Source organism: Salmo salar, chromosome 15 (assembly GCF_965601325.2).
Source record: "Salmo salar chromosome 15, fSalSal1, whole genome shotgun sequence".
In the NCBI taxonomy this organism is placed as follows: Eukaryota; Metazoa; Chordata; class Actinopteri; order Salmoniformes; family Salmonidae; genus Salmo; species Salmo salar.
Genome location: NC_138305.1, coordinates 97,823,734 through 97,832,500, shown reverse-complemented (window position 1 = coordinate 97,832,500; position 8,767 = coordinate 97,823,734). Strand labels below are relative to the sequence as shown.

General features: G+C 44.1%; 1 protein-coding gene across 2 annotated transcripts in view; it reads right to left on the bottom strand.

The window, feature by feature from the left end:
* The window catches only part of LOC106572538 (calcium-binding and coiled-coil domain-containing protein 1), a 52,236-nt gene that overhangs the window by 22,964 nt on the left and 20,505 nt on the right, over positions 1 to 8,767 (bottom strand). The window lies entirely within an intron of this gene.

The window sequence follows — 8,767 nt, the reverse complement described above, 5'->3', positions numbered from 1 at the left end:
GGTAGACTGGTGAACACCTGTGTTTATACATGGTAAAGGGAGGAAGAACACAGTCAGGTAGACTGGTGAACACCTGTGTTTATACATGGTAAAGAGAGGAAGAACACAGTCAGGTAGACTGGTGAACACCTGTGTTTATACATGGTAAAGGGAGGAAGAACACAGTCAGGTAGACTGGTGAACACCTGTGTTTATACATGGTAAAGGGAGGAAGAACACAGTCAGGTAGACTGGTGAACACCTGTGTTTATACATGGTAAAGAGAGGAAGAACACAGTCAGGTAGACTGGTGAACACCTGTGTTTATACATGGTAAAGAGAGGAAGAACACAGTCAGGTAGACTGGTGAACACCTGTGTTTATACGTGGTAAAGAGAGGAAGAACACAGTCAGGTAGACTGGTGAACACCTGTGTTTATACGTGGTAAAGAGAGGAAGAACACAGTCAGGTAGACTGGTGAACACCTGTGTTTATACGTGGTAAAGAGAGGAAGAACACAGTCAGGTAGACTGGTGAACACCTGTGTTTATACGTGGTAAAGAGAGGAAGAACACAGTCAGGTAGACTGGTGAACACCTGTGTTTATACGTGGTAAAGAGAGGAAGAACACAGTCAGGTAGACTGGTGAACACCTGTGTTTATACGTGGTAAAGAGAGGAAGAACACAGTCAGGTAGACTGGTGAACACCTGTGTTTATACGTGGTAAAGAGAGGAAGAACACAGTCAGGTAGACTGGTGAACACCTGTGTTTATACGTGGTAAAGAGAGGAAGAACACAGTCAGGTAGACTGGTGAACACCTGTGTTTATACGTGGTAAAGAGAGGAAGAACACAGTCAGGTAGACTGGTGAACACCTGTGTTTATACGTGGTAAAGAGAGGAAGAACACAGTCAGGTAGACTGGTGAACACCTGTGTTTATACGTGGTAAAGAGAGGAAGAACACAGTCAGGTAGACTGGTGAACACCTGTGTTTATACGTGGTAAAGAGAGGAAGAACACAGTCAGGTAGACTGGTGAACACCTGTGTTTATACGTGGTAAAGGGAGGAAGAACACAGTCAGGTAGACTGGTGAACACCTGTGTTTATACGTGGTAAAGGGAGGAAGAACACAGTCAGGTAGACTGGTGAACACCTGTGTTTATACGTGGTAAAGGGAGGAAGAACACAGTCAGGTAGACTGGTGAACACCTGTGTTTATACGTGGTAAAGGGAGGAAGAACACAGTCAGGTAGACTGGTGAACACCTGTGTTTATACGTGGTAAAGGGAGGAAGAACACAGTCAGGTAGACTGGTGAACACCTGTGTTTATACGTGGTAAAGGGAGGAAGAACACAGTCAGGTAGACTGGTGAACACCTGTGTTTATACGTGGTAAAGGGAGGAAGAACACAGTCAGGTAGACTGGTGAACACCTGTGTTTATACGTGGTAAAGGGAGGAAGAACACAGTCAGGTAGACTGGTGAACACCTGTGTTTATACGTGGTAAAGGGAGGAAGAACACAGTCAGGTAGACTGGTGAACACCTGTGTTTATACGTGGTAAAGGGAGGAAGAACACAGTCAGGTAGACTGGTGAACACCTGTGTTTATACGTGGTAAAGGGAGGAAGAACACAGTCAGGTAGACTGGTGAACACCTGTGTTTATACGTGGTAAAGGGAGGAAGAACACAGTCAGGTAGACTGGTGAACACCTGTGTTTATACGTGGTAAAGAGAGGAAGAACACAGTCAGGTAGACTGGTGAACACCTGTGTTTATACATGGTAAAGAGAGGAAGAACACAGTCAGGTAGACTGGTGAACACCTGTGTTTATACATGGTAAAGGGAGGAAGAACACAGTCAGGTAGACTGGTGAACACCTGTGTTTATACATGGTAAAGGGAGGAAGAACACAGTCAGGTAGACTGGTGAACACCTGTGTTTATACATGGTAAAGGGAGGAAGAACACAGTCAGGTAGACTGGTGAACACCTGTGTTTATACATGGTAAAGGGAGGAAGAACACAGTCAGGTAGACTGGTGAACACCTGTGTTTATACATGGTAAAGGGAGGAAGAACACAGTCAGGTAGACTGGTGAACACCTGTGTTTATACATGGTAAAGAGAGGAAGAACACAGTCAGGTAGACTGGTGAACACCTGTGTTTATACATGGTAAAGAGAGGAAGAACACAGTCAGGTAGACTGGTGAACACCTGTGTTTATACATGGTAAAGAGAGGAAGAACACAGTCAGGTAGACTGGTGAACACCTGTGTTTATACATGGTAAAGAGAGGAAGAACACAGTCAGGTAGACTGGTGAACACCTGTGTTTATACATGGTAAAGAGAGGAAGAACACAGTCAGGTAGACTGGTGAACACCTGTGTTTATACATGGTAAAGAGAGGAAGAACACAGTCAGGTAGACTGGTGAACACCTGTGTTTATACATGGTAAAGAGAGGAAGAACACAGTCAGGTAGACTGGTGAACACCTGTGTTTATACATGGTAAAGAGAGGAAGAACACAGTCAGGTAGACTGGTGAACACCTGTGTTTATACATGGTAAAGGGAGGAAGAACACAGTCAGGTAGACTGGTGAACACCTGTGTTTATACATGGTAAAGAGAGGAAGAACACAGTCAGGTAGACTGGTGAACACCTGTGTTTATACATGGTAAAGGGAGGAAGAACACAGTCAGGTAGACTGGTGAACACCTGTGTTTATACATGGTAAAGAGAGGAAGAACACAGTCAGGTAGACTGGTGAACACCTGTGTTTATACATGGTAAAGAGAGGAAGAACACAGTCAGGTAGACTGGTGAACACCTGTGTTTATACATGGTAAAGAGAGGAAGAACACAGTCAGGTAGACTGGTGAACACCTGTGTTTATACATGGTAAAGGGAGGAAGAACACAGTCAGGTAGACTGGTGAACACCTGTGTTTATACATGGTAAAGGGAGGAAGAACACAGTCAGGTAGACTGGTGAACACCTGTGTTTATACATGGTAAAGGGAGGAAGAACACAGTCAGGTAGACTGGTGAACACCTGTGTTTATACATGGTAAAGGGAGGAAGAACACAGTCAGGTAGACTGGTGAACACCTGTGTTTATACATGGTAAAGAGAGGAAGAACACAGTCAGGTAGACTGGTGAACACCTGTGTTTATACATGGTAAAGAGAGGAAGAACACAGTCAGGTAGACTGGTGAACACCTGTGTTTATACATGGTAAAGAGAGGAAGAACACAGTCAGGTAGACTGGTGAACACCTGTGTTTATACATGGTAAAGAGAGGAAGAACACAGTCAGGTAGACTGGTGAACACCTGTGTTTATACATGGTAAAGAGAGGAAGAACACAGTCAGGTAGACTGGTGAACACCTGTGTTTATACATGGTAAAGAGAGGAAGAACACAGTCAGGTAGACTGGTGAACACCTGTGTTTATACATGGTAAAGAGAGGAAGAACACAGTCAGGTAGACTGGTGAACACCTGTGTTTATACATGGTAAAGAGAGGAAGAACACAGTCAGGTAGACTGGTGAACACCTGTGTTTATACATGGTAAAGAGAGGAAGAACACAGTCAGGTAGACTGGTGAACACCTGTGTTTATACGTGGTAAAGAGAGGAAGAACACAGTCAGGTAGACTGGTGAACACCTGTGTTTATACGTGGTAAAGAGAGGAAGAACACAGTCAGGTAGACTGGTGAACACCTGTGTTTATACGTGGTAAAGAGAGGAAGAACACAGTCAGGTAGACTGGTGAACACCTGTGTTTATACGTGGTAAAGAGAGGAAGAACACAGTCAGGTAGACTGGTGAACACCTGTGTTTATACGTGGTAAAGAGAGGAAGAACACAGTCAGGTAGACTGGTGAACACCTGTGTTTATACGTGGTAAAGAGAGGAAGAACACAGTCAGGTAGACTGGTGAACACCTGTGTTTATACGTGGTAAAGAGAGGAAGAACACAGTCAGGTAGACTGGTGAACACCTGTGTTTATACGTGGTAAAGGGAGGAAGAACACAGTCAGGTAGACTGGTGAACACCTGTGTTTATACGTGGTAAAGGGAGGAAGAACACAGTCAGGTAGACTGGTGAACACCTGTGTTTATACGTGGTAAAGGGAGGAAGAACACAGTCAGGTAGACTGGTGAACACCTGTGTTTATACGTGGTAAAGGGAGGAAGAACACAGTCAGGTAGACTGGTGAACACCTGTGTTTATACGTGGTAAAGGGAGGAAGAACACAGTCAGGTAGACTGGTGAACACCTGTGTTTATACGTGGTAAAGGGAGGAAGAACACAGTCAGGTAGACTGGTGAACACCTGTGTTTATACGTGGTAAAGGGAGGAAGAACACAGTCAGGTAGACTGGTGAACACCTGTGTTTATACGTGGTAAAGGGAGGAAGAACACAGTCAGGTAGACTGGTGAACACCTGTGTTTATACGTGGTAAAGAGAGGAAGAACACAGTCAGGTAGACTGGTGAACACCTGTGTTTATACGTGGTAAAGAGAGGAAGAACACAGTCAGGTAGACTGGTGAACACCTGTGTTTATACGTGGTAAAGAGAGGAAGAACACAGTCAGGTAGACTGGTGAACACCTGTGTTTATACGTGGTAAAGAGAGGAAGAACACAGTCAGGTAGACTGGTGAACACCTGTGTTTATACGTGGTAAAGAGAGGAAGAACACAGTCAGGTAGACTGGTGAACACCTGTGTTTATACGTGGTAAAGAGAGGAAGAACACAGTCAGAGGAAGAACACAGTCAGGTAGACTGGTGAACACCTGTGTTTATACATGGTAAAGGGAGGAAGAACACAGTCAGGTAGACTGGTGAACACCTGTGTTTATACATGGTAAAGGGAGGAAGAACACAGTCAGGTAGACTGGTGAACACCTGTGTTTATACGTGGTAAAGAGAGGAAGAACACAGTCAGGTAGACTGGTGAACACCTGTGTTTATACATGGTAAAGAGAGGAAGAACACAGTCAGGTAGACTGGTGAACACCTGTGTTTATACATGGTAAAGAGAGGAAGAACACAGTCAGGTAGACTGGTGAACACCTGTGTTTATACATGGTAAAGGGAGGAAGAACACAGTCAGGTAGACTGGTGAACACCTGTGTTTATACATGGTAAAGGGAGGAAGAACACAGTCAGGTAGACTGGTGAACACCTGTGTTTATACATGGTAAAGGGAGGAAGAACACAGTCAGGTAGACTGGTGAACACCTGTGTTTATACATGGTAAAGAGAGGAAGAACACAGTCAGGTAGACTGGTGAACACCTGTGTTTATACATGGTAAAGAGAGGAAGAACACAGTCAGGTAGACTGGTGAACACCTGTGTTTATACATGGTAAAGAGAGGAAGAACACAGTCAGGTAGACTGGTGAACACCTGTGTTTATACATGGTAAAGAGAGGAAGAACACAGTCAGGTAGACTGGTGAACACCTGTGTTTATACATGGTAAAGAGAGGAAGAACACAGTCAGGTAGACTGGTGAACACCTGTGTTTATACATGGTAAAGAGAGGAAGAACACAGTCAGGTAGACTGGTGAACACCTGTGTTTATACATGGTAAAGAGAGGAAGAACACAGTCAGGTAGACTGGTGAACACCTGTGTTTATACATGGTAAAGAGAGGAAGAACACAGTCAGGTAGACTGGTGAACACCTGTGTTTATACATGGTAAAGAGAGGAAGAACACAGTCAGGTAGACTGGTGAACACCTGTGTTTATACATGGTAAAGAGAGGAAGAACACAGTCAGGTAGACTGGTGAACACCTGTGTTTATACATGGTAAAGGGAGGAAGAACACAGTCAGGTAGACTGGTGAACACCTGTGTTTATACATGGTAAAGGGAGGAAGAACACAGTCAGGTAGACTGGTGAACACCTGTGTTTATACATGGTAAAGGGAGGAAGAACACAGTCAGGTAGACTGGTGAACACCTGTGTTTATACATGGTAAAGGGAGGAAGAACACAGTCAGGTAGACTGGTGAACACCTGTGTTTATACATGGTAAAGGGAGGAAGAACACAGTCAGGTAGACTGGTGAACACCTGTGTTTATACATGGTAAAGGGAGGAAGAACACAGTCAGGTAGACTGGTGAACACCTGTGTTTATACATGGTAAAGGGAGGAAGAACACAGTCAGGTAGACTGGTGAACACCTGTGTTTATACATGGTAAAGGGAGGAAGAACACAGTCAGGTAGACTGGTGAACACCTGTGTTTATACATGGTAAAGGGAGGAAGAACACAGTCAGGTAGACTGGTGAACACCTGTGTTTATACATGGTAAAGAGAGGAAGAACACAGTCAGGTAGACTGGTGAACACCTGTGTTTATACATGGTAAAGAGAGGAAGAACACAGTCAGGTAGACTGGTGAACACCTGTGTTTATACATGGTAAAGAGAGGAAGAACACAGTCAGGTAGACTGGTGAACACCTGTGTTTATACATGGTAAAGAGAGGAAGAACACAGTCAGGTAGACTGGTGAACACCTGTGTTTATACATGGTAAAGAGAGGAAGAACACAGTCAGGTAGACTGGTGAACACCTGTGTTTATACATGGTAAAGAGAGGAAGAACACAGTCAGGTAGACTGGTGAACACCTGTGTTTATACATGGTAAAGAGAGGAAGAACACAGTCAGGTAGACTGGTGAACACCTGTGTTTATACATGGTAAAGAGAGGAAGAACACAGTCAGGTAGACTGGTGAACACCTGTGTTTATACATGGTAAAGAGAGGAAGAACACAGTCAGGTAGACTGGTGAACACCTGTGTTTATACATGGTAAAGAGAGGAAGAACACAGTCAGGTAGACTGGTGAACACCTGTGTTTATACATGGTAAAGAGAGGAAGAACACAGTCAGGTAGACTGGTGAACACCTGTGTTTATACATGGTAAAGAGAGGAAGAACACAGTCAGGTAGACTGGTGAACACCTGTGTTTATACATGGTAAAGAGAGGAAGAACACAGTCAGGTAGACTGGTGAACACCTGTGTTTATACATGGTAAAGAGAGGAAGAACACAGTCAGGTAGACTGGTGAACACCTGTGTTTATACATGGTAAAGAGAGGAAGAACACAGTCAGGTAGACTGGTGAACACCTGTGTTTATACATGGTAAAGAGAGGAAGAACACAGTCAGGTAGACTGGTGAACACCTGTGTTTATACATGGTAAAGAGAGGAAGAACACAGTCAGGTAGACTGGTGAACACCTGTGTTTATACATGGTAAAGAGAGGAAGAACACAGTCAGGTAGACTGGTGAACACCTGTGTTTATACATGGTAAAGGGAGGAAGAACACAGTCAGGTAGACTGGTGAACACCTGTGTTTATACATGGTAAAGGGAGGAAGAACACAGTCAGGTAGACTGGTGAACACCTGTGTTTATACATGGTAAAGGGAGGAAGAACACAGTCAGGTAGACTGGTGAACACCTGTGTTTATACATGGTAAAGGGAGGAAGAACACAGTCAGGTAGACTGGTGAACACCTGTGTTTATACATGGTAAAGAGAGGAAGAACACAGTCAGGTAGACTGGTGAACACCTGTGTTTATACATGGTAAAGAGAGGAAGAACACAGTCAGGTAGACTGGTGAACACCTGTGTTTATACATGGTAAAGAGAGGAAGAACACAGTCAGGTAGACTGGTGAACACCTGTGTTTATACATGGTAAAGAGAGGAAGAACACAGTCAGGTAGACTGGTGAACACCTGTGTTTATACATGGTAAAGAGAGGAAGAACACAGTCAGGTAGACTGGTGAACACCTGTGTTTATACATGGTAAAGAGAGGAAGAACACAGTCAGGTAGACTGGTGAACACCTGTGTTTATACATGGTAAAGAGAGGAAGAACACAGTCAGGTAGACTGGTGAACACCTGTGTTTATACATGGTAAAGAGAGGAAGAACACAGTCAGGTAGACTGGTGAACACCTGTGTTTATACATGGTAAAGAGAGGAAGAACACAGTCAGGTAGACTGGTGAACACCTGTGTTTATACATGGTAAAGAGAGGAAGAACACAGTCAGGTAGACTGGTGAACACCTGTGTTTATACATGGTAAAGAGAGGAAGAACACAGTCAGGTAGACTGGTGAACACCTGTGTTTATACATGGTAAAGAGAGGAAGAACACAGTCAGGTAGACTGGTGAACACCTGTGTTTATACATGGTAAAGAGAGGAAGAACACAGTCAGGTAGACTGGTGAACACCTGTGTTTATACATGGTAAAGGGAGGAAGAACACAGTCAGGTAGACTGGTGAACACCTGTGTTTATACATGGTAAAGGGAGGAAGAACACAGTCAGGTAGACTGGTGAACACCTGTGTTTATACATGGTAAAGGGAGGAAGAACACAGTCAGGTAGACTGGTGAACACCTGTGTTTATACATGGTAAAGAGAGGAAGAACACAGTCAGGTAGACTGGTGAACACCTGTGTTTATACATGGTAAAGAGAGGAAGAACACAGTCAGGTAGACTGGTGAACACCTGTGTTTATACATGGTAAAGAGAGGAAGAACACAGTCAGGTAGACTGGTGAACACCTGTGTTTATACATGGTAAAGGGAGGAAGAACACAGTCAGGTAGACTGGTGAACACCTGTGTTTATACATGGTAAAGGGAGGAAGAACACAGTCAGGTAGACTGGTGAACACCTGTGTTTATACATGGTAAAGGGAGGAAGAACACAGTCAGGTAGACTGGTGAA